The sequence below is a fragment of the Balaenoptera acutorostrata genome, chromosome 18 (genome assembly GCF_949987535.1).
Source record: "Balaenoptera acutorostrata chromosome 18, mBalAcu1.1, whole genome shotgun sequence".
In the NCBI taxonomy this organism is placed as follows: Eukaryota; Metazoa; Chordata; class Mammalia; order Artiodactyla; family Balaenopteridae; genus Balaenoptera; species Balaenoptera acutorostrata.
In genome coordinates, this window is record NC_080081.1 from 17,880,315 (window position 1) to 17,905,603 (window position 25,289).

Sequence of the window (25,289 nt, forward strand, 5' to 3'; positions counted from 1 at the left end):
ATTTGTTAAAGGTCATAGTCATGAAAAAGTGGTGATAATAAAAAATTTGTAATTAATTTAGGGAAGATAAGATGTACTGTATTGCTTCTGTTGTGGGTATGTCTGGGTAAAAACTTGAGCAATGAATAATCCAGAATGCATTCACATCTGCTAAAGAAAGCAATGTGTGGTGCAGTTCTCCACCACTGTGCTTAAAAGATAAGTTATCAGCAGTGTAGAAGATGGTCTCCCATGTAGTGGTTAAATTTGCATAATTTTGAGAACCCTGGTGGTAGGCAGGAAAGAATGGACTATTGGCATGTAAATGTCAAAGCTGCCACGGAATTCATCCCTGGGCTGCTTGGTAGGTGGCTCCCAAGGCCCCATAAGGAGGCCACACAGACTCATAAGTAAATTGACTTCCATGATTTAAATTTGTTCTCTTCCATATATTTTCTAAGAAACTTGAGCCAATTGCAGGAGAGACAGTATGGTACTATTTGAGATCCTGGAGCAAAGAAAGTCCTAGATTAATGAGGTGAATATTTGTTTTCTATTTTTCCTAGACAATGGGACATGCTGGGTGCATCTCCTTATGTGGTGGATTGAATTCTGTAATAAGAAGACTGCATGGTTTATGAAAAATAAAAACAAACATACTTTGGTTACAAGTTTCTTTAACTTTGGCTAGATTTCTGTGGCAAAAATAATGCTTTGTGGTCATCTCAGCTTGGACACATAGTAGGACCACTTTCCCCAGCTTATTTTGCAGTTAAGTGACCATGTTGTTGAGCTTTTGTCAATGGGAAATGGGGAGAAGTGCTGTAGGTTACTCCCCAGAAGATCCCATTAAAACTTCCTGTGTGATTAAGCTCCCCCATTCTCTAACCAATAGTTGGGTGGAGAGGACTCCATTAACATGGAGAAGGGAGGAACCACATGATGGAAGAACCCTGGATCCCTGCATCACTCTTCAAGGCAAACCCCTACGACCTATCTTTACTGGCTATTATAGTGAGACATAAACTTATTATGATAAGCCACAGAGATCTGGATATTGCTTATTAGAGTAGTTTACTTATCCTAATTAATACAATTGCTGTTATGCCTACAACATTTACACCTTGATGACTAAAGTCTGTTGGTATAGGGAAGTAGAGTTAGGAGTAGGAAATGGAGAGGATGCTATTTCAAGATTATAATATTTGTAAAGAACTTAGAACAGTACTTGGAACACTGTAACCATGACATAAGTACTTGTTTAGAAAGATTAATAAGAAATAAATAAATAATTAAAAAAAAAAAAAGAAAGATTAATAAGTAGAGAAATGAGACAGACAGGTCTTTTTGTTGTTTTGTTTTTAGGTGTTGTTGTTTTTTTTTTTTTTTTTTGGTTTGTTTTTTTCTGGACTTGAAAATCTAAGTTCACCGGAATTTTTGGCTGACTATTCTGATTCTTTGGAGAGGATCATCGTCCTCTAACAGGCCATATTACACGCTGGGTTTCTTCCTCAGTGCTCAGAGAATTTCTACATCCAATTCTCTTACCACTTTGAGTATTCCCCTAGAAAATTTTATCCACACCTATGAAATCTATTACCTCTGTTGGTTGGTGATGATACAGTTTATATCTCGAATTCGGACTGATCCTTTGAAGTTTAAAGCAGGAAAGTCAATTTTCTACATGATATCAACTCTTAAAAACTTTCCAAACTTCACATATCCAAGAGTAAACTAATGTTCCTTCTCATGTATTAGTTTTATTCCTTTGATTTCTATTTTGGGAAACCTCAACACCATCGATCTAGTTGAGTAGGAGCTATTCCCGATACCATGGTGCCCCGCGCTTTTCAGAGCCAAATGATCAATTCCGACAAGTTTACCTCTGGCATGGCCTTCACACCCATCTATCTCTCCTTTTCTCCACTATCCTAATCCATAGTACTGTATGAACTGCTGTTATAATCCACTGTATCATCTTCCCAAGTTTATTTAGCTTCCATGCAATCTACACTACCTACTGCGCAATCTACTCTACCTACTGCAGTTGGAGGGATTTTTTTTTTCAAATGCAAATCTAGTTAACACATGCCTCAGCTTAAAACCCTCTTATAACTTTTTATTCTTTGATAAGCATCAAATCATTTATCATCTACCACCAGGTCTGGTGTGGTCCCATTCTTGCCTACCTCCAATATCATCTTATTTCTACTCCTCCCCTTGCTCTCTGAGCTTCAGTCTCACCAGTTTTCTTTCAGTCTTTACTGTTTCACACTCTTCTCATCACGCACTACATCCATATGCTGTCTCTTTACGTTTTTTTCTTTTTGGTGTTCTCACTCTATGCCACTTTCTTTTTTACCTCATGAACTCCTAATTATCCCTCAGAGCAGGGTGACTTCATCAGTGAGTTACATCCTGTAGCATTCTGTTCCCTTCTTTCACATTATATAACCTCGCTGTAATCATACATTTTATCACTTGATTCATATCCATCACTCCAACTACACTAAGTTCCATGAAGACAAAGGCTATGGCTAGTTCTCCTAGCCTTTCAATTTTCAACAATACCTGTCAAAGAAGAGGAACTCAGTACATTTTTTCTTGAACAAATGAATGAACCTGGTGGGGAGACAGTGTGACGATTTGTTCCTTTGGGAAGAACACACATCAGTGAGACTTTTGAATAAAGAAGGGTAAACAACTATCTAATTCTGAAATTAAAAGGTTTGAGACAGTGAGGTTGTAAGCCTCTCTGTCTAATATTAGAAAAGGTGACTATTATTTTAATGCTTAAAATTGCTTTCACATAGGTTATTACAGTTATAGAAGAGGATGACTTTTGATGGGAGTGATAGAAAATAATTTTATTCTTTGAAATGGAAATTGGAAGACATCATCTAAAGCATTCCCCTGGGTGTAGTCAAACCCCAGGAAACGTAATGACAATATAAGAGCCTGGTATGAAATCTGCTTTGAGGAATTAAGTGAAAGACCTGTGTTGTTACCTGGGACAATGGAAGAAACGTAGAGCAGTGTCATTCTGGAGAAGTCTGATTTGAGATGGCAAAAGCTGACCTACACAGAATGAAACATACTTCTACTGCAAGATTACTGTGACAGGTCAAAAGCGATCAGGACAGCTTTCAGTCCACTGATGTATTTCTCAAGATTTTTCCATAAATGTCTGGAGACAAGAACCTGGTAGAAGACTAGATGTCTTGTGCTCAACACCAGTGGGTTTTGCAATACTGCCCCCTTAGCTGGAAGTGAGGTATGACCCCTGAAACTTGAAGGAGTCGAAAACATCTGGGTTCGACTTGCCCCTGGAAAGAATTATGAGGACTCCCAACCATCTATATTTTTCCTAGTAAGTGAATAGAATCAAACACATTGTTCAATAATCTAAATCATTTCTGAGACACCCTTAGTGTTTATGGACCAAAAAGGGGTGGGGTCTGCCCAGGAGTCAGGGTAAATTCTCCAGCTGCCATCTAGTCTGTTTTGAAATAAGACATGAATCCCAAGTTTGACCTTGGAAGATACCCAGGTTTTAAGATAAAAATGAAGCCTTCCTATTTTCATTGATGATCAGGCAGCCACCATCAGTCACAGAATATATTTACATTAAAATACATATTTAAAAGCAAACATTACTCTCAAGATGATAATTTAGAGAGCAATCTGCAATGTGTAACTGTTCAAAGGCAGGTGTGGGCCTACAAAAGAAAAATATTTTTGAGCATTTCTTGATACTTAGCCCATTCTTCATAGTACTTCACTTCTGGTCACAAGCAAGGCATGAGTAAAAATGCTTTCCATTAACTATTTTAAAAGTTCTGCCTTCAGATTACTGCTGACCTCTCTCTTAGCCTCTCTTTGATTTTGTCCATTATGGTACAGACCTAGGAAACCTCTTCCTTTTCTGTGTACTGACGTTGGTTAGGAGGCAATATTGTCACTTTTTAACGTAAATTGCTTTATAAACTTGAAATCCTAAAGCTCAGCCCTGAGCAAGAGTGTCAGAAAGAGTTCCTGGGAAGCACAGCACAGGCATTCGGAGGACACACATATAGTACAAGTAATACAGTAAGATCTTGTACCCAGAGATATCTTAACACAAATTTGAATGAAGAAAACCCTGATGCAGCATACAGAAACAGATAAAACATCGCAAAGGCAGCTAATATAACAAAATTGGTCAAATTCATATTAATATGTATTCAGCTGTATAACATGCAATTATAATAATTAGACACTGAACAAGATATAGTGTCTCTCTTCATAGAGCTTGCATTCTAATGGGAATGACTTCTAGCTACAAATTACATGAAACATGGTACAATACAGTAAGCACTACAAAACCAAATAAAAGCCAAGTGATGTGGAATGCAGTGTAAGTAGCTCAGGGAAGTTTTGAAGATAGTTGAATTTTCTTAAAGTCACAGCTTCCCTAGCTAATAGCTGAGAAAACCAACACACGTGGCATTAATTGTGCATGTCTTAGTACAATGGGTTGGTTAATATTTCTTCATTGGATTGATGAGATGATTAAACAAAATAGTATATCTAAACACCTAGTACTTTGTTGGGTACACAGGAAATATTCCATTAAACTCGAACTCTTCCATCTGTGTAGAAACTATTGTGACCAGTAAAGACAGGGAAATCTCAACAGAGAAGGAAGGGGATTTTTTAATGATAAGTGAGTTCAGTGTTCAAAAAAGAAACTGAATTGTGCTGCAAGAGATTCCACATAGAAACTACAGTAAGAACAAACACATAAAGTAGAAGATGCACAAGTTGAAGAGTACAAACTGGTCTGAGAAAAAAAAAAAAAATGTTTTGTAAGTAAGCCTGTGGTGGAAACACTTGAATATAATACTAAACCATCTGGATGTGATTCTGTTGATAATGAGGAATCCCTGAAAGTTTAGTCTATGGCAATTCTGAAAGAATACTTGTAAGAAAACATATTCTTTTGTTAAAAATATTAGAGAAATTCTGTATATGCAAAGCTGTTTAGTAATTTCTCATATACGCTAACACAGTAACAACAAAAAGTAAATCCTATTCAACTTTATTCAAGCCAGATTTTATAAACTTATTTACGAAACAAACTCTTCCATCTCTGTTTCCCTGAATATAGCACCTACTAAAAACCCTTATTTGGGGTGTCATTGGAATGTACTTAGAAATAGGTGGTCTAAATTCTGCTTTAAGAAGACAATTCTGGCAGAACTCTCAGTTGGAAGAGGAGATTTTGGATGCTAGGAGCCCATTAAAATAGCTCCCTTGCAAGCTAATATGTGAACGACTTAGATTTAGAAATGAAATTGAGAGAAAGGCATGAATCAGAGGCAACAACCCTTGGCATATGATTGACTATATAAAGAGTAAAAAATGTGCCAGACCCAATAGAGACTCTAAAATGTTAAGCTCAAAAGACTGTATGACAGGAGGTATCTATAATCAAAATTGGAAACTCTAAAGGGAGACCAAGATTTGGAGTAAAAGCAATGAGCCTGGAAGTGCTCAGCTTTAGGGCCTGCTTTGGAACTGTATAGTGGGCAGCTGAGGATTTCATTTCATATCAACCAAACATAATTGAAAACTCAGCAGGTGCCAGGTTCAGGACTACATGTGCAGGACCAAAAGATGAATAAGGCACTATCTCTGCTCTTGGGGTCTTAGATTTTCTGGACTCACTCCCACATTACAGCAGACCCAGAAAGCTTTCAGGGGGAAATCTGGGACTTGGTCAGGTGTCCCCATCAGATATCCTTGAGAGACCCAACTTTCAAAGAAGGACACCATCCCTACCTCACACTGGGCAGTCTATCAAAGCACATGGCTTTGTCCTTTTGTTGCTACACAAAATTTGAGCATTCCAGTCTGTTTCAGAAAATAAAATTTTGAGTTCTTTGCAGCCCATTTCTCTTGGAATGTTTGGTATAGAACAATATTTCATGGAGAATTGCTTGAAGCATAGGGAAATCATTCCTTAAGATCAGAGTTTTTATTGTGTTATATTATATTATATTAGGCATTAGGAGTTCCTATGGAGAAGAGTCAGGGGGCATCTGAGAAAGCAAAAGAGAGTCTATGACAGACATTTCATGCTCAGTAAATATCCACACACTTCCAGATATTTCAGAGACTTCTAGTTAGGTTGAGACTTCAGTTATGAAAATATCTAATAGACTATGAGCTGAAGTGATATGTATCACTTTGGGGCTAAGGCAGGAAAACACTTCTGCCTTATTTTAAGCTCTCTTTTCATCTGCCTTGGGTACCCCAAGGTTACATGTAATGAGTGCCATAGCTTAAACATGGAGGTTGTTAGCCTGACCAACTTTGGACTTTATGTGTGTAACAAGCTTTGGTTTGGTAAAGCCACTGAGAATTCAGATTTAATGTTTGGTTTGTTTGTTTTGGTTTTGGGTTTTTGGGGGGTGGGCAACACAGTGGGATTAATACAGAGCCCAGGTGGAGAGAAAATCTCCATTGAGTTAGGGTTTTCTCATGTTGGACTTCTGTATAAAACTTGTTGATGAAAAATGTTTGGCAGATGAAAATTTTAGAAATCCAGTGCTCTACAATATATCTATGTCATTTTCATGTCAGTTGAAACCAGCAGAAAATTACATATCTAGGCCATATTCTATAGGAGAATTATTTTTACTGATTTGCTTTCTCATGTTACACATGAGCATAACAGAACTCACAATTCTATTCATTATACGGATATTATTGATTTTATTGCCCACCATGTCAGACAGAGTTTATGAGACCTATTGCAAGAATGCTTCCCAGATCTCAGAATTGGTAAGAACTAGGTTTCTCCACAGAAACTGTTACAGTTTTAACAGAAAGAATTTTGGAAAAAAATAGGATAGAAAATGGAAGATGAGACATTACCAAAGGGGTTCTTTGTTGGCAAAACATAAATAAAAAATAGAACGAATATACATAAATAAGGTTCTTCAGGTTTCACATAAAATTACATAAGTTTATACTAGCAAACATATTGCTCATAAATTGATAAGAAAAAAATTGGGAGTCAGGGTTTAGACTTATTTAGGTCATTGGACTGGCAAACGTGTTTCACTATGGACTCTATTAGTCAACATTTGGATCATTCTTTTCAATAAAAAATGTCAAACTGTAAGAGGAAAATTAATAAAGTTAGTTATTAGAGTCACTCAGCCAACATGTTGAAGAATCTGGAAAATTTCTCATATGAATAATGGCGAAGACTCAAATAATAATTAGTTTGGGTAAGAAAAGATTGATTGCGGTTTTTGGAGGAGTACATGAATGTGTTTCATAAGGGGGAGTGGAGTCTGCATAGTTCCTGACTTCGCATATTTAATGAGCTGCTACGTCTTAGGTGGAAACACATAAAACTGCCCTCTTTGTAAATCAAAGAGGGCTGGATATGGATAATTTCATATGGTTCCATCTAATAGACTAGGAAATAGTCATCTCTGAATTATTTATTAGGGCAGAACTTGGGACAGCAGTTAGAATTGATAAAAGTTAGAATTTTAGGCAAAAATAAGATAGAAATTCTATCTAGATTTGTTCAAAAGTAGAAATATAGGTGAAATATTAGGTTCTAAAGGTGAGTTCTATCAGAGAATTCATGTAAGAGTTTCATGCTTTGATTTTTTTTTTTTTTTTTTTCATGCTTTGATTTTGAGATTGGCTATGTCATCTTTCATTACAGCTTTTATTTCTACTAATCTAATATTCTATATGTTTTAAAACATTCAAATAAAGATGTTGGTTTTCTCAAATTACACACAGGGCCGTCTTCATGGGCATACAACCTGCTTACTAAGGCCCCATCCATGTGCTACTGTGATAATTCTGAAATTCTTAGTAAATTTTGAACAGAGGAATCTACATTTTCATTTGGCACTGGACCTTGAAAATTGTGTAACCAATCTTGAATACACAGTCTTCTTCAATTTGCATGAAGATTAACAAGATAAATGTACATTAATTCTAGGCCATCAAAAGCTAGTGTATCACTTTTAAATTACAATTGGGAATTGTCCTTGTATAACAAAATGTATTGCTCCAAAGATCATTTTGTAGTAACTGTTAAATAGTGTATGTCTATGTGCATTTGGGAAACTGAAAAATTTCTAAAGGAGCTTTGGTGTTCTATGCATCAATTAACCACAGAATGTTTCCAAAGGTATAAATAGAAATAATAATGGAAGAACATTTTGAAGAGGCAAAACACAAATCTATGACAATTCTATTTCTTGAAAATCGGTATTCTTGAAACAAAGAATAAACGAACAGCAGGAAAATGCACCACTATTATGGTCACAGCTTCTAGGCAACCCATTAAAATGAAAACCAGACATAGATAGCAACAGATGCATCTACCACCAAAAAAAAGTTAAATTAAATCAGTGAAAAATTTCAAATGAGGTAACTGTTCAATGAAAAGGAAAAAGAAAAAAAATCACATCTGCTTGTTTCTGTATTCTGGGGTTTGTAATTTGGTTCTCGAAACTGGTCCATATGCAAATGTTCTGACTGTCATCAATGAAAAGTTAACTTTTGTAACTAATGTTAAATACACAAAAGAAATGTTGATTTGGTTAATTTTTAGGAAAACATATCCTTCTAGTTATTAGTTATGATTTTACTATTATGATTTAGAGATTAGTAAATACTGGCTTCTTTATTCAGTTAAGATTGTAGCCAAAGAGTTGTGTGATCTTTGTTTTTAAAAATTTGAAAGGAACTTTTCCTCACTGTATCTCAAAGATTTTATTACTCAAGAATGTTCTGTTTCTTAAGTACTGATAGAATTTTTTAATGTATTGATTTATGTATTATATCTTTAGTGCAAGATATTTTTTAAATTTATCTTCCATATACAAATAATTCATTCTGTTAAACTTATTTTCAGTTCAACATTCTAGAAATGAAACCTTATTTTTTACTTAAACTTATTCTACAGAGGAAATACAGCAGTTATCCTAATTTTAATAAATGCTGAAAGCTTTGTAAAATTTTTCTTTGTGTACTAAATGATTTTTGGCCCATACCCAGCAACTGTGATGAATGTAATAATGAAATAACATTTTGAAAGCAGACCTGATACATTATTTGTTGAGCTTCTATCATAGGCTCAGTATTGTACTTTCTCTATACTGTTTTTCTGTGACAGTCATGCTGTTATCTTTATATAATTAAAAGCAGAGATGTGGAGTTAAAAAAAAATCACATCTTTTTACATGGTGATGAAACACGAAAGATTCTGCTAAAAGTTTATGTTGAAAATTAAGATATAAGTAAAGCAATCTATGTGCACTCATCCAATAAGGAGAAAAGAATGAATTGGTGGATCAATGCCAATCTTAATTTTGAAATCCTCAAAAAGAAGAAAATTAAGATTGTGCTTGATAAGATTCTCTGCAATACAGCAAACAATCCAGCCAAAACTCTAGAAAAAAAGAACAAAGTATATTCATTTTAAAAGTAAGTGGTACGTTTCTGTTTTTTGAAAGGCAGATGCATAACATGGGTTTTTTCCCTACTTTAGTGACCACTTGACTTGGAATACTTAAATTCTGGTGAATGTTTTAGAAACGTTAATGAGTAAAATTCATAGACATTTAAGAACAAACTGTCAAATTATCCATTACATCGTTAATATTAAAATAATAGCACAAGCAGTCCACTAATAACCAAAAAGCTCAAGTGATTACAGAGTATTAAGACTAGATGGAGCCAGATCTAAATAGAAATTGCCAGAACCATCAGAAAGAAATCTGAAGCCTGCTCGACTCAAGAGAGATTTCTGAATCCTTCAGAATAGGATTGGGAGGGTGGCTGTGATGGAAATTGAATCCAAGTATCCTTCTCTGGGCTTCACTGTCAAGGAAAGGGATTAAGAGGGAAATTTTCAAAAAATTTACATTTGTGAAATTGGTGTTTAGAAGAGAGTCTGTGAAATATTATTTCTTTGGAGTCAAAATTTAAGAAATTAGTTAGTATTATGCCCCTTTCCTTTCCTGCTAGCTTTCACTATTTTCTCTCTCTTCGTGTTTTTCTCCTCAGACCTCAGACATGTTGTGGCTATAAAGTCCCTTGATCTATCTTTTACTATCTTTTTCTTTTTCTTTTTTTCCAGTAAGGCTGCACTTTTGGTTCTCAAACGACCTGTAGCTTCTGATCTGATCAAAAAATAAAGGTGATGGTGGAGCATGTGACTAGGATGGCTCCCAATGGATTTAGATAAAGTGATGGCCACTGAACTGTGGACATTTGACCTTGAGAACGTCAGAGATTTCTAAGGGGGCTTTTTATGGGCTAGTATTGGAGGGTCACTTGTTGCAAACTGGTTTTTCCGAAGTTGTATTGAATCTTTCTGCACATCTATTCTTCCATTCTAACTTCCTTCCGAACTTAAACTTACCAAAATAATAAATATTAAACCATTTATATTATTCAAAATAATATATCTTTACTAATGTACATATCAGAATTCATTATGGTTATAGTCAATCTATTACTTTCTATTAAAATTACTATTTTATATTCCATTTTTCTTTTTAATGTTATTTCATATAAACAATATTTTATATCCATCAAGATGAGCCACAGAGCTGTGAATTCAAATAGGCTTTCAGTATTGAAATTCTTTCTTTGTAAAATTGTTTTACTTTTTGACCCCTTTCACCCACTTCTCCCACCCCACAACCTCTGACCACCAATCTGTTCTCTGTACCTATGAGCTTGGTTTTTTTTTTGTTTTTATTTTTTAATTGATTTTTTATGTTGTTGTGACCATGAATTACATTTTAGTAAAGGAGAACAGGGTGATGATTTCTGAAAGTCCAGGGGTGTAGGGTCTGAAAAGAGCTTTCTGGAGTCCCCTGGATGTCTGCTTCCAGAGGTTGCTTTCCTGATATTGCCAACTTCCGGAACTCTTGCTCTGGCTTCATTTTAAAGCCTTGAGCACAATTAAGTGTCTTCTCCTGACCTGCATTTGTACCACCATGAGGTTCCTTTGTAACCTTGAAACGTGCAGTGTGACCAATCGTTGGCTGCCAAAACAAATAAACTTTGAGAATTCTTCTCTCTGACCTCCCATACTAAAACATAATGCATGGCCACTTGTTTAATAGAGAGAAAGTTTATTAACCTGATCACTTTCCAAACACAACTTTTCTTTCTTTACTTAATGGAGTCACGTAGAGATACTCCATACAAGCCCTTCTACTTGCTCCCATGGAGACTGTCATATAAAATTACATTATGATAAAAGCAGGTAGAGTAAATGCTTGTTAAGTTATTTACAACAACTACGGTCCCTGAGTGAAACAGGTGTTTGGAGGGTACTTGATTTACAACGTTGTGTTAGCTTCAGGTGTACAGCAAAGTGAATCAGTTATACATATACATATATCCACTCTTTTTTAAGATTCTTTCCCATATAGGCCATTACAGAGTATTGAGTAGAGTTCCCTGTGCTATACAGTAGGTCCTTATTAGTTATCTATTTTATATATAGTAGTGTGTGTATGTCAATCCCAATCTCCCAATTTATCCCAAACAAGCTATAAATCTAATAGTATAGAGAAACCAGTATAGATATCTCAGACTGTTCCTCCCAACCCATGAAATTTATCACTGTGATACAGAGATGGAAATGAAGTCATTGGGAAGGTAGATCCTTTGCTAATAATTTTTTTTTCCTTTAAGAAAATACAAGAAACAGTCTGAGATGTCTATACTAGTTTCTCTGTACTATTAGATTTAATAGCTTGTTTGGTTGAACAAATTTTCAGTGTGGAATAGAAAAAACAGAAAATAACACATTATGTTTGGAAACACTGGTATTCTGTAAACACAACCTCAGTATACAAGTAGTTCTTTCTAGATAGAAAATGGAAATAGTCCATTTCTAAAATCATCTATATTTTTCTAAAGATTAAAAATTCTACTACTATTGATAATTGCCAAAGGCAAACAGGTTGCAATCATTCTAATTACCTATATTTCTGCCTTGTAGCATGTTTTGTAGATAACTGTAATGCATCACTATCAGAATAGCATATTGTTATTAAATGTTAATGCAGAATTCTAAATTTTCTATCATTTCTAGAAAAGCAAACTTACTGATAATAAATTGCACTTACAGAGAACTTTTATCTGCTTTAATGAATTGAGAAATCTAGCCTATTAAGACATCAAGACGTGATTATTTAAATGATTTAATTATAGCTCATGTTTTTCTACCGATAATGTTACTAATTATGTTTTAATTAACAAATCCTAACAAAATAATTAAAATCCAAATGTTTAACATGAAAATCCAATCTCATTTGCAGCTCAAATAAATATTTCAAGTGTAATTTATTCATTTGTAATTTATTCTGATTTGTGTAGTTTGTTAAAATAATCAATATCTGACTTAGACCTATTGATAAATTCTATCATTCCAAGTATTTTGCTGTGAAAATACTAATTGCATGAAACATTAAAAATATTGAGAAATATTTCTTATATGATGATTTAAGTTGTTGTGCCTTTCCTTATCTAATAAATTTAAGTATACAGTTTTCAGATTTGTACACAAAGAAAAAAATAATCAGAGTGGAAAATATGTAGCAATCTCATGAATACGAAGGAAGAGTTCAAATAGGACCTTTCTATTGTATCGTGTCTATGCAAGCTTTATTCAAAAAAAGAAAAACAATGCCGATGACTTTATGACTTGAAAATCTTCAAGATTTTGGTAGATTAGATCATTTGGGGCAATTGTTCACTCTCTCCCCCATCTCCATCCCTGGGCGGGGGATTGAGGGTGGGAAGGGATGTACTTCTCACTATTTGCCTTTGGTCTTTGCTGTATGACTTTGCTTTGGCCAAAGGCTTATCTTAGAGGCTCTACTGCAGCAGCAGCTTGGTATGTTTTTGCACAGGTGGGTTTGAACTCCTGACTTCTGTCATAACAAAAACATGCTTCCGGTTCTGTGATCTGAGAAAGATGACGAACATGTGCAACCGATCTGGACTTCGAGCAAAACCCAGCCCAGCCCAGCAGAGACCAGCTGAATCACAGCTGACCACAGATGCATGAACAAATAAAAAAAGATACTTATTGATGTATTTCACTAAGTTTTACGTGGTTTTTAAACACAAAATTATCATGGCAATAGCTTGACTGCTTCAAAGGTGTCACTGTCCAACATTTCTGTTATTCAGTCATCACATCTATTATGGACACATCATAATTTTAAAAAAATAAGTTATAACTATACTCTAATTGAAGTAAATGGTACCACTGTATTTTATTAAATATCCTCTCATTCATTTCATATTCAATCTCAGTTGAATAGCTTCTAGGTTCCTGGAACTGGGACAAATTCTCTGAAGCTAGATCAGAAATCTTACTATAAAGCTTACAAAATGAATTCCTTTACCTTTTTATGACAATGTTTTACTACAAGTAGGTACGTTCTTATTCAATTTTGTATGCCCACTACTTAGGAAATCTCCTGATCCATAATACAGCCTCAATAATATTTGTTGAATAAAGTAAAGAGACATGGTCAGACTCCCTTCCCTTATTTGATGAGAAGCAGACTAGTTCATAAATGCAATACACTTTGTTTCTCATCAACATCCTCATTTAAATCATTTTGTGTACTCCCTGTATCTATTATTATGCCTGACACCTAGGGGATACTAAACCGCTTTATTCAGTGAATAAATGAGTGGACAAATGAGTAAAATAGTACAGGAATTTTAAAATTATAATCCAAGACTGAAAGCATATTGTTTGTAATTAGAATGATATTAAATAGTTACTGTTAGTATTTGATCATTAGGAAGATTCACTTTTCTGTTTCATTTAAATTTTACATATAGTGATCAATTTAACTATAAATTTCATTCATTTGTTCAACAGATATATATTGAACATTGTTTATGTTCCCATGCTCTCTGCTAGACACAATGAGGAAATACAAGTATGGCCCATAACATAATGGAGATGGTAGTCAAAAGGCATCACAAGCGGCATTAAGCATAAAGGTTTATTTTAAATGGATAATTCCTTGGATATTTTCCCTTGTTACAAATCCAAGAAATGCATTTGTATGTTGAGATGCAATACATTCTTAAAATATCAGAAAAAGAGGTATTTTTAAGGTTGGGTAAAAGGTGACACTATAATGAATTAGCACAGAAACAGGAAAAAGCCACTAGTCGTGAGAGTATTTGTGAAACAAACATAGAAAAGTAGTCTTCTAATAAAGTTATTGTGTCCTTGGATGACATATAATAATTTTGCTATTCAATTTTCATCAATGAAAAAACACAATACAGTCAAAACTATATACTTCATAATTGAAGTATATAAATAACTCACTTTGAAATGTCTGAGGCATGCTTCACATTTTTTAAAATGGGAAATTATGAAATTTAAACTCTGTACCTATTTTAATGGGTGCAAATCAAATATTTTGAAAACTCTTAAGAATTAGGTCTCATTTCAACATCTATTAAGTGCCTTAAGAACATTTATTTTCTAGAAATTTTAAACTGCTCTTCTGAAAATGTGATTCTTCTACAAAAATCTTGAGAAGATTTTCTTATCATTAAATTAAAAATGAATGTGCACAATAGGAAGTCACTAGGATATAGTAAATATCTTGGTTTGTTATATATACCTAATAAATTCAAATTACTCTTTTATAGTTAAAAGCTGACAAGCTCATTTGCTTTTATAAGATAAAAAGAAAAGGAGCATTAAAGGAAGTGAAATTAGATTTTACCATCTGTTTAATGAGTTTCAGGCCTGGTTTGATAATATATTTCCAGATATAAAATTTCAAAATGATCATTTTCAGAAATAGTAACTGACCTGCCTTGTATAAAGGTATATAAATGCCTATTCAAACTCATTACTATGAAACTCGTGATTTGTTTTATTTCTAATGAAACCAATCAAGTTTCCACCACATCAGTGTGAAACACATAATAGATGCAGAACTTATATTTATAGGACTTATCACATTTCTTACAGTTATTACAATTCATATTTTCATTTTATCATAGGACTTTTACTTAGTTTAGTTTTTAATAAATCTTTATACAGTACTTATTTCACTTCTTCAATATTCTGTGCCTAAGAAACTTTCCCAATGATCCTCAGTGACCATATTCCTCTCATAAGTCAGCCTACTTTCAAGGTGCATTCACTGCTTCAAAACAATAGGGGGCCATCTGGTTAAGTGCTGCTGAATTGCAAGAAATATATCCAGAAACTGTTCTGCTCTGACGAATTACGTCTTCAAGGCACATTCATAAAATGACATTCAAGTGATTATGGAGTACATTTATTGAGTCTGCAAAGCATTATGGACCCATAATAACGCCTGCAGAAAGCTGAGAATATGCATGAGCCACTCATATGGCAAAAGAGTGCTACAGAAGATCATTAGATGGATTATTTTTTGCCTGCCAAACTTTGGGGTATTTGGAATCAAGTTGTGACAGTTGCCAGGAGAGGACGGCACATGGCCCAGAAAATTGTGAATAACAAGGAGAAGAGCTGGGTTGTTTGATTGGGAAGTGTTATGAACTACTATAACCCTAGGTTCCCAGAATTCAATGAGGGTGGTAGAACTATGAACCTGAATTAATATCCAGAAAAAGCTAGAGGAGGAGTTTCTCTGCAACATTTAATCAGAGCAAAAAGATCGGCCAAGTCCAAACAGAAAAATTAGCCAAGTTTGCGAGATATGGTTCAAAACACTAAAATCAGACTAACCAAGATATTTGGGTACAGAAAAATTTGATTTTTTTTCTTCTCTAAAGAAGCGCTCTCGTAAGTCAGTTGCAGAGTGTGAGGAAGAACACAGGAATACACGCGCCCTTCTTTGGGGGAAACTGAGACATAATGGATGACTATGAGATACAGAAAAAAAGAGACAATTTTTTCCAAGTAAAAGTTAACAATAATGTGTTTTTCTTAAAAAAAAATAGAATGGAAGAACTAGAAGTAAGAAAGAACTTGAGATATTAAAGAACTGAAACAATGAGTGTGTATGTAGGGAGAGTAGATGTAACATTAGTGTAAGAAGGGGAGGAATTAGCTAATAAGGTTTGAGACATGGAAGACCAGATGATGCAGCTCCACATAAAACATAATGCAGAGTTTGTCTTTAGTTTTTTAAATTATATTTATGTTTATCAGAGTAATAAATATATTTAGTAAAAAACAAGTAGTACCAAAAGGTCTATTTAAAAGAAAAAAAAAAAAAAAAAAAAAGCATTTCTACTCCCAAAGGCACTTTATAGACCATGTTTCCTGCTCCTGGGGAAAGTAATAATCAACCTGACTGATTGTTCTAGCATTAACCTTACATGTCTAAACCTTTATTAAATTGGCATTTATTTTCTGTTTCTTACTATCAATTCTTGGCAATATTTATTGATTTTCTGTTATACCACCACATCCCACTTTCCTCTTTCCCATACAACTAATTTAATTTTAGCAAAGTTGTGATAACAGTAATAGTTTTATCTACAAATATTTTATTCACTTCAGGGAAATAGTGTACTATGATTATATATCTTTTCATATAAAGGTTTTTGCTTTCCTATAATCTACAATTGCCATGGTATCTATCAATTTGCATAATTTGCCTTGTATCTATCCAGTTTTTTCCTTAAATGCTCTAGCAAATCTGTCAAATGTTTTTTTCATACATTCCAACACATTAAGTTAGCAATTTTTTTTTTCTTTTTGGCTTGCAAAATTCCTTCCCACAGTCTTCCTTTTCCCTAATCTGATGTATTCAACAGCATGTTGCCTGGACCCCATATCTTCTCATTTCTTGATCACTCTTTGCCAACAGCTTTACACAGAAGGTTTATAAAATATAAATTTGTGTATTCTTATCTGAAAAGCTTTTTAATCTATCCTCATACTTGATTTCCATTTTAGCTATGTATAGAATTTCAGGTCAGAAATCAGTTGCCTCATAATTTGAAGGTACTGCTTTTCCATTTTCTTCTAGTACTCCTGTCAGTAAGAAACTACAAATCTGATCCCCATTCTTTGTATGCATTTGTATGTATTTTGTTTGGTTTGTTTCTTTCACTGGAAGGTTTTAATATCTTCTCTTCAATATTCATAAATTTCATAATTATTGTTGTGTGTGGTGTGTGTGTGTGTGTTCATTCATTGTAATGGTCATTTGGTGGGCTCAATCTGGAGTCAAGACTCTTCATTTCTGAAAAAAGTGATTTATTATTTATATGATAAACTCCTCTCTATTAGTTTGGTTCTTTTCCCTGAAATTCTTATTACAAGGATCTCCTAGAGTAAAATTCTAACATCTCATCATTTTACTATTTCCTTCTCTCTTTTTTGTGTTATTATTTTATAGAATATTTTTTGACTATATCTTGAAAACTCTTCTACTGAATTTTAAATTTTTATATATTTTCAATTTTTGAAGTTCCTTCTTATTCTTTCATTAATTTTTTAGAAGCAATATATTAGTATTTTTTTAAGATACAATCTATTCTCTCATTTTTTGGAGGATATTCATATAGCTTTGTGTATTTTCTTCTTCATACTCATCTATATTTTCCCATTTCTTTTTTTCTTTTATATTTATTTTTTTCCCATTTTACTTCAATGCACAGTGATCTTTGATTGTCCATTGATATTGGGCATCAGAAGCCACCTGGAAATTATTGTATATATATAGGGTATAATAGAGGATTTCACCACCATTCAATTAGATGATAAATTGACTTCGCAATGGGTATAAGCCCAATCAGTAAGTGGAATTATTTGTTCTAGAATTGATCAGTTTCTTCAAAGAAGAGTCATCTAATATTCTACATGAGTAGCTGGTACCTGAATGCTAGCATTCTGAAAACAAGCAGGTGAGTATGTGACTTTTCACTTAGTTCTTCTATTTCCTGTCTTGTGGTTCATTCTGTTCTATATTCTAGCAGAAGTTATGAGCCAGGAATCTTCCTATTACAGTCCCCCCAACCCCCCCAGAAAACACACCTTTAGACAGCAAGGGAGAAAAAGGAGTTATTTCCACTTTTTGAATATTACAAATAATGCCGCTGTCAACATTCATGCACAAAATTGTACAAATGTACAATTTTTCTTGTACAAATGTAAAAAATTAAGAAGATTTTTTGTACAAATGTACAAAAAAATCACCTAAATAAAAAATATAAAAGTTTTAGTGTCCAACATTCTTTCAATATGTTTGACAAACAGAAAATCTGCTAGATAAATGGCTCAAATCTTAATAAGTAATAATAATGTGGCAGCATCAGAGTAAATATAAAGTCAAATATTTACCCAACATCAAACAGCTACATACTCTTTAAATAATAGAAAATAAATGATCAATGGCCAACCCAAACCCCATTACTTTCAAAAAGAGTTTTGAAACTTGCATTTCCAGTTGATTGTCCACTAATTTAAAAGGTTGGTTTTATGCTGACCATTGATTTTTTTAATGAAATGGCCAATAGTGAAGTCAATGCATTATACCACATATTCCAGAAAGCAACCTTCCCTTGACTTTACTCAGACCAAACTAATTGCTAAATTAGATGACCATTCAATGTTATTGAGCGCATTTCAAATACTTTCTTCTGAACCAAAAACTAAACAGGCTTTGGTCACTACTGCATTGCTAATACAAAATCAAGAAGTGACTGTCTTTCTGGAATATTAATAAAGTAGGCTTGGGGGCATGATATTAGTGTGTAGTGGAGATCAGGAGGAAGGAGTCAGGGTGCTGTAGTGATTTCCTAAGCAAGGAAATGAGTTGGTAGAAGTGGAAGAAGTTCATAGTCAGCTGACACCTCATGGTCAAATAGTTTGCAATCAGGAATTGACCAATTGACTGGCTCTTTGTCAGAGTTATAAGCTATTAACAACAGGAAACGTCTTCCTAAATGCATTTCATAGTAGGTGATTTAATGAAAAAAGCTTGGACAGTTTTCATAATTCAGAAATTTTGAGATACTAATATCTTTTTAAAATTCTGTGTCCTTTTTTTTTTGTATTTATAAACACTAACCATCCATTGAGATTTCAATTAGAATCTCTTCTTAACCTACCATAGCTATTAAGTCACTGTTTATCATATTGGTATCCTAGGAACAGAATGAGATAAAATAAAAGAGGCAATTTAACATAGTTTTCCCTACATAAAATAAGAAAGTCTCTCATCTCTTCTTGAACCCATAGGTTGTGATTACTGAAATACACATTATAAAATATCTATGTATTTTGTGGTTTTAAGCAAATGGTTATGATGATTGCTCTTTCTCACATTTAAAAATCAAATTTATTTTATACATGAAGACATTTTTCTAAAGAAGTTTAGTCTCTCTATAAAAATGAATATTTGATAGAAACCGGTAATATCTTATATGTATTGGAATTGTTTGAAGAAATAAAACGTTATTTAAATCTACTACTTTTAACAACACTGTAACATTTATTGGTCTTGCAATAAAAGAATTATAGAAAATTGCTGTGATATTACTTTTTATGTTTCATACTGAAAGTAGGTAAAGTAATTTCTAAGCAGTGGGTCATTACCGTCCACAAATAACAGTGCTCAGCAGTTAGGATTTTAACCGCTGACATCATTTTCTTTGAAAAATGATAGATGTTATTTAATGCTTAAAGATAAATTGCTGCATAACTGTGACTTTTTTGTTGACAGCTTTGCCCTAAACAAACTTAGTCAATATGAACGAGAAGTTTCAAAATAAGTTTGTTAGGAGAGACAATCTGAATTAAAATGCTCATACATTTCCTCTGTCAGATGTACTAAGAGGAATCAAGTGCTGTTTCCTATCTATTATCGAAGGGCAATTCAGGCTGATGCAAACATCTAAGAAAGTTCATGTTAACATTTTAAAATTCCGTCCTTTACACAATTCCTCACTGGAGGGCTAATAGCTACCCTATATTTATCACAGGTCGTTTTCAAAGGTACAAGCAATGTCCACCTTAAGCACAGGTTTTGGAATGTAGGAAACTGCAGGAATGTATCTCTCAGGGTTTGTACGGTGGCTTATCTAGAGAAAGATGCCAAAATCACAGATGGAGGGGAGCCGGGAATGACTTCCCTCTTTTTTCCAAGGTCCCTGTTCCCAGTTCAGAAGGACTTGCAGAGACAGTGAGGGGACTTCGAAGTACCTGAAATATTCCCTGAGGCCAAACTATAATCCATAGTTATCCATTTATATTGAATTTTCTTGGCATTTTTGTTCCTGGCAGGACTTAAAGATAGGGCTCGTCCTAAACAATTAAGTAAAATTAAAGCTGTTTTCGCTTTCTCTAGGAAGACTTGAAAAATCTTTCTTTTTTAAATAAATTTATTTATCTTTATTTTTGGCTGCGTTGGGTCTTCATTGCTGCGCGCGGGGTTTCTCTAGTTGCGGCGAGCGGGGGCTACTCTTTGTTGCGGTGCGCGGGCTTCTCACTGCAGTGGTTTCTCTTGTTGCAGAGCACGGGCTCTAGGTGCGCTGGCTTCATCAGTTGTGGCTCGCGGGCTCTAGAGCGCAGGCTCAGTAGTTGTGGTGCACGGGCTTAGTTGTTCCGTGGCATGTGGGATCTTCCTGGACCAGGGCTTGAACCCGTGTCCCCTGCATTGGCAGGCAGATTCTTAACTACTGCACCACCAGGGAAGTCCCAAAAAATCTTATAAACTATTTTCTAATTAAAAATATTTATTTTGTCTAGTAGGTCTGCGTCTTTATTCCCGTCTTGCCCCTAGGTTCTTCATGACCATTTTTTTTTTTTTTTTTTGGCCATCCTTGGTGTACTCTCAGGTGACAGGAGCTCAGGCTAACATTTCTACTTTGGTTTGACTACTTTGTTTCCTAGAGCTCCATAATATTCCCTAACACTGATGTGTGGTCAGTGCCATCTCTCACCTACACCCTCAATATGCAGGGAAAACTGAAATATATAATTTGCTTCACATATAAATTCCTATAATTTTCCTAGAGAAAAATTTAGCAATATTTATCAAAATACATAAAATTATTAATGAACAGATTCTTGGTTACAACATTTAGAAATTTATCACAAGAGAAAAAAGTTGCAAAAAGATTTATGTCTAGGGGATATACCTATTAGTAGTCTTCATTATCGTGAAAATTGAAAATAACCTAAATATCTAACTCAAGGTGCTTGGATTAAATAAAATTATAGTCCTACCATATGATAGAATAATATTCGGGCACTAGCAACCATATTGCAGAATATTTAATTCTGTGAAAACAAATTTATGTGTTGTTAGGTGAGTAGTTTGGGACACAAAACCAAATGTACTCTTTGTTTTATTTTAAAAAGTCAAATGTATACGTAAGTACAAAAAAGTCTAGAAGGCTTATTTCCTGAGGCTTGTTTGTTGTCTCATAAGTGGTATAACATTTATTTTCTACTCTTTCTATTGGTAAAATTTTCTAAAATAATAAAATTTGGTTTATTATAATACACACATAATTCTTCAGTAAGAAAAAGTTAATGTTACTAAATATCTTGTCTGTCCAAGATCAACTCTCTAAGTATCTGCAAGGTACCACATACATTAAATAAATGATTTCTCCATTCGTAGATTTGTACGGTACACATTTTTCATAAAATTCTGCTGTTTTATATTCTCTTCTAATTGTTTTAGTACAAATTCTAACAAGAAAGTAGCAATCTCATACAGTCTCAGAACTTGAATAGTATCTGTATACTGATGTTCCCAAATGTGCATTTCTAGTTCTAGGGTCGCCAATGAACTCTGGGCATGCCTCTGGGATGTCTAACAGGCATCTCAAATTTAAGAGAACCATTCATTTATTAATTTCTGGTCAACTCCAACAACCAAACCCCAGATGCACTCCACTTCCAGAATTCCTTTTTTCACTTCATGACATTATCATTCCACCTGGTTATCTTCCTTATACTCTTTCTCTTGTCCCAATTTCCAATCCATCAACAATTCCTGATAACTCCTCTTGCCATATCGATCCAAATCCATCTGTTTCTCATATTATCCACTCTTCTTATTCTAGTCCAAATCAATTTCTACCCTTGCCCTTCAAGTCCATTTTCCATAGTAAAGCCAAAATTATCTTTATAAAACATAAATTAAATTGCATCATACTCTGCCTAAAGCCTTTAAGTGGCTTCCTTTCCCACTTAGGAGAAGACTGAAATGCCCTACCAGAGCCTACCAGTTTCCCCTTAATTCATCTTATGTTTTCTTCTCTTCTGTATTCATTCTGTTCCAGACACATGGCTTTCTCTTTGTTCTCTGAATACAATTAACCTACTCTTGCCACAAGTCCTTGAATGTATTATTTCCTCTGCTTCAAACACAGTTCTCCCAGATTTTCCTATGATTCCTTCTCCCTTTCCTATGATTCCTTGTCAATCAGTATCAACCCAGCAGCTCCCCAACTTGGAATGGCCTCCACTAGCTCTCTCTTCTTGAGTGCCTTTCCCTACCTCATCTGTTCTGTGTTCTTGATTTGTTCACATTTGTCAGCTACAGGCATTGTATTTTCCTTTTCCTTAGAATATAAATCCCATGAGAGCAGGGTTGTGTCTGCTTTGTTCACCCATGTAACCTCAGTGCCTTGTGCAGAACCAGGCCCATAGTGGGAATTCAATAAGTATTAGTGGAATATTTTGAATAAATTAATGATTAAGACATTTACAAAGTGGCATTTTCAAAGTAAAATCCCTACCCACTTGTTTAATGACTCTAACTGCAGAGGTTCCAGGGTAGAAAATGAGGTGTGCTCAATGGCAGGCCTAGAAGAAAGATGTTTGGGGGCTAACATATGGAGACAGTTTTTGCTAATAAATATGGCTGGCTTATTTCCATATACTTAGATATGGAAAAAAAGGACAAGAGGAACTTTTGCTTACCCCTATGATGAGAGATGGCATTTTTATAGTATACTGTATTGTCGACAAATGCATTTAATATCCATGACAATAAAAAACAAACTCCAAACACAAATAAGTGATCACTTAAATCTACAGATTAGATTCTGAAATATGTTCCTTCTTCTACTTCCTCCCTTGCTCCATACTTATTCCCAAATTAATAAATTCTCACTTATAGAAGATGATTTTCTGAAACTTTTCAGACCTGACTCTGTGGTGGGTCTTTTTAACTGCCCCTGGATATTACAGCACAGCAGCTGTTCCCGCTAGGACACACACATATGACCAGCAGTCAGAAGTCTGGCAAAGTCAAAAATTTCTCTTCATCTCCATGACAGCTGTCTTAGGAAAGAACATGTTCTAAGACACTAAAGGTGAATATTGTACAAAATATGACTTTCTGCTATCTTCTGTAAAAATCTAAATTTCAATCATATCATCCTAGTAGACTTTAAAAAGATAGACCTCAAAGGTAGCATTTTATTTCATATTCTCTTGTAACTCTGGAAGGAAACTTAAGCATGAATAATTGGAGATCTGCACACTAATATAAAGATGAAAGAATGGGACTCAATTTAACATGGGTGCTAAAAAAAAGTGGAATTTCCCTCTGCCACCTTGAAAAGGATATGGCTTTGAAATCTATGAAGCAAGAAGGGGCAAATGTCATGCCAAATGGGCAACATATCAGTGAACCCTCCTGTGAAGAATTTTCAATAAACCCTACATTTTGAGTATCTACTTATTTCTTTGTGAATATGGTTTTTTTACATGTACTCTTTTGTATATAGCCGCTCCATCCTTATTGCCTACAACAGGGTTTTCCATCTGTTTTTATAATATATATATGTGTGTGTGTGTGTGTGTGTATACATACACCATTAAAACAGTTTGAACACACACCCACTCGACACATATTTATGTATTTCTAAACTATATGCATGTGCTATTGCACTGTTACATATTTTATATACCTTCCTACAACCAAAAAAAAAAAATTAAAAGAATGTGACAGAATAAATATACATTGAAGTTCTATATTTCCTTTCTGCCTTCCAGTGGCTCAGCTTGTGAACTCCCTGGGGAATGCTTACCCCACGTTGGAGACCACTAAGCTTTGCTGTCTCTCAGTGAGAGGAACCACTTCTTATTAAAGCTCTTTTGATTTGATGATCCATTGTGCACTGGAGTTTTTGAATAATACAGATCTACATACCATATTATAGCCCATGATGCTGTAAGGTGCCACCTAGATGAAGGCATTTGTTCCTCCAGCTGCAGATAATATTGTTGGCTGCTGATGACTCAGAGCTGTGCTGACTCAGAGCTGAGTTAACACACCTACCTCCACCCCAGTAGCCCTCATCCAATCACTGGTCAATGTGGGACAATGAAGACCCACCTCCTTGTTCCAACTCAGGACAACCTGAAAGAGGCCTCCCAGCTCCTGAGGTCCTACTGGGTCCAGGCAAGGCTTCTGTTAAAGCTACAACACAGTTCAGTTGCTCCCTCTGTGCTGTGCTCCTCCCTCCAGCCCCTTACTGACTGCAGGGCACCCTGCCGTGAACCTCCTGCACGCACATCTCTGTTTCAGAGTCTCTTTCCCAGCGAACGCCAACAAAAACATATATACATCGGCATATACTTAGGAATCTAGTCTGTTTATGTGTCAAGTTCCTAATAGATTGTTTATTGGCCCACTGGAAATTTAAGAATTTAAAAATATCCTAAATTTTCCTGAATTCTCATTAGGGTCTCACTGAGTCCAGATTAATTTCACCTGGAGGTCTTCCTTGTTTTTTCTCATCATGGGGAAGCAAGGTTCCAAAAATTTGGCAGGAAGAGTGACTTCCGTCCTTCTGAGTGCCTGAGTGACAGTCACTGATGAGCTTATTATCCTTGCTTCTGAGGACAACAGGCTTGCTCCTTGATGACCTCAGCCATTCTGACCCGGGCTCTGGCCCAGCTTCTGCGGCTCACTGCTCCCTCCTACACTGTCACTTTAGCTCCTGCCCTTTTCCCAAGCAACTCGGTTCCAAGAAACGTCTCAGCACTTGCCCCACTAGCAGCATAAGGCACCTATTTACACTACCCTGGAGGTGCCTCTTTGACGGAACTGGTTTAGTTCACTAGCAATTACGGCACCAATTTTCTCTTATACTTTTCCTAATGGAACTTATTTTTGATTCTGCTCTCCAGGGTGAAAGCTCTGTTTTTGCAATGCACTAGCCATAGAAAGAGCAAAGTAGCCATTACTGCCTCCTGGAAAGGAGAAATCTATGGTGTTGGACACAAGCCCCCCTAT

General features: G+C 34.9%; 1 protein-coding gene across 1 annotated transcript in view; it reads right to left on the bottom strand.

The window, feature by feature from the left end:
* GPC5 (glypican 5) overlaps positions 1–25,289 on the bottom strand; it is a 658,111-nt gene that overhangs the window by 180,149 nt on the left and 452,673 nt on the right. The window lies entirely within an intron of this gene.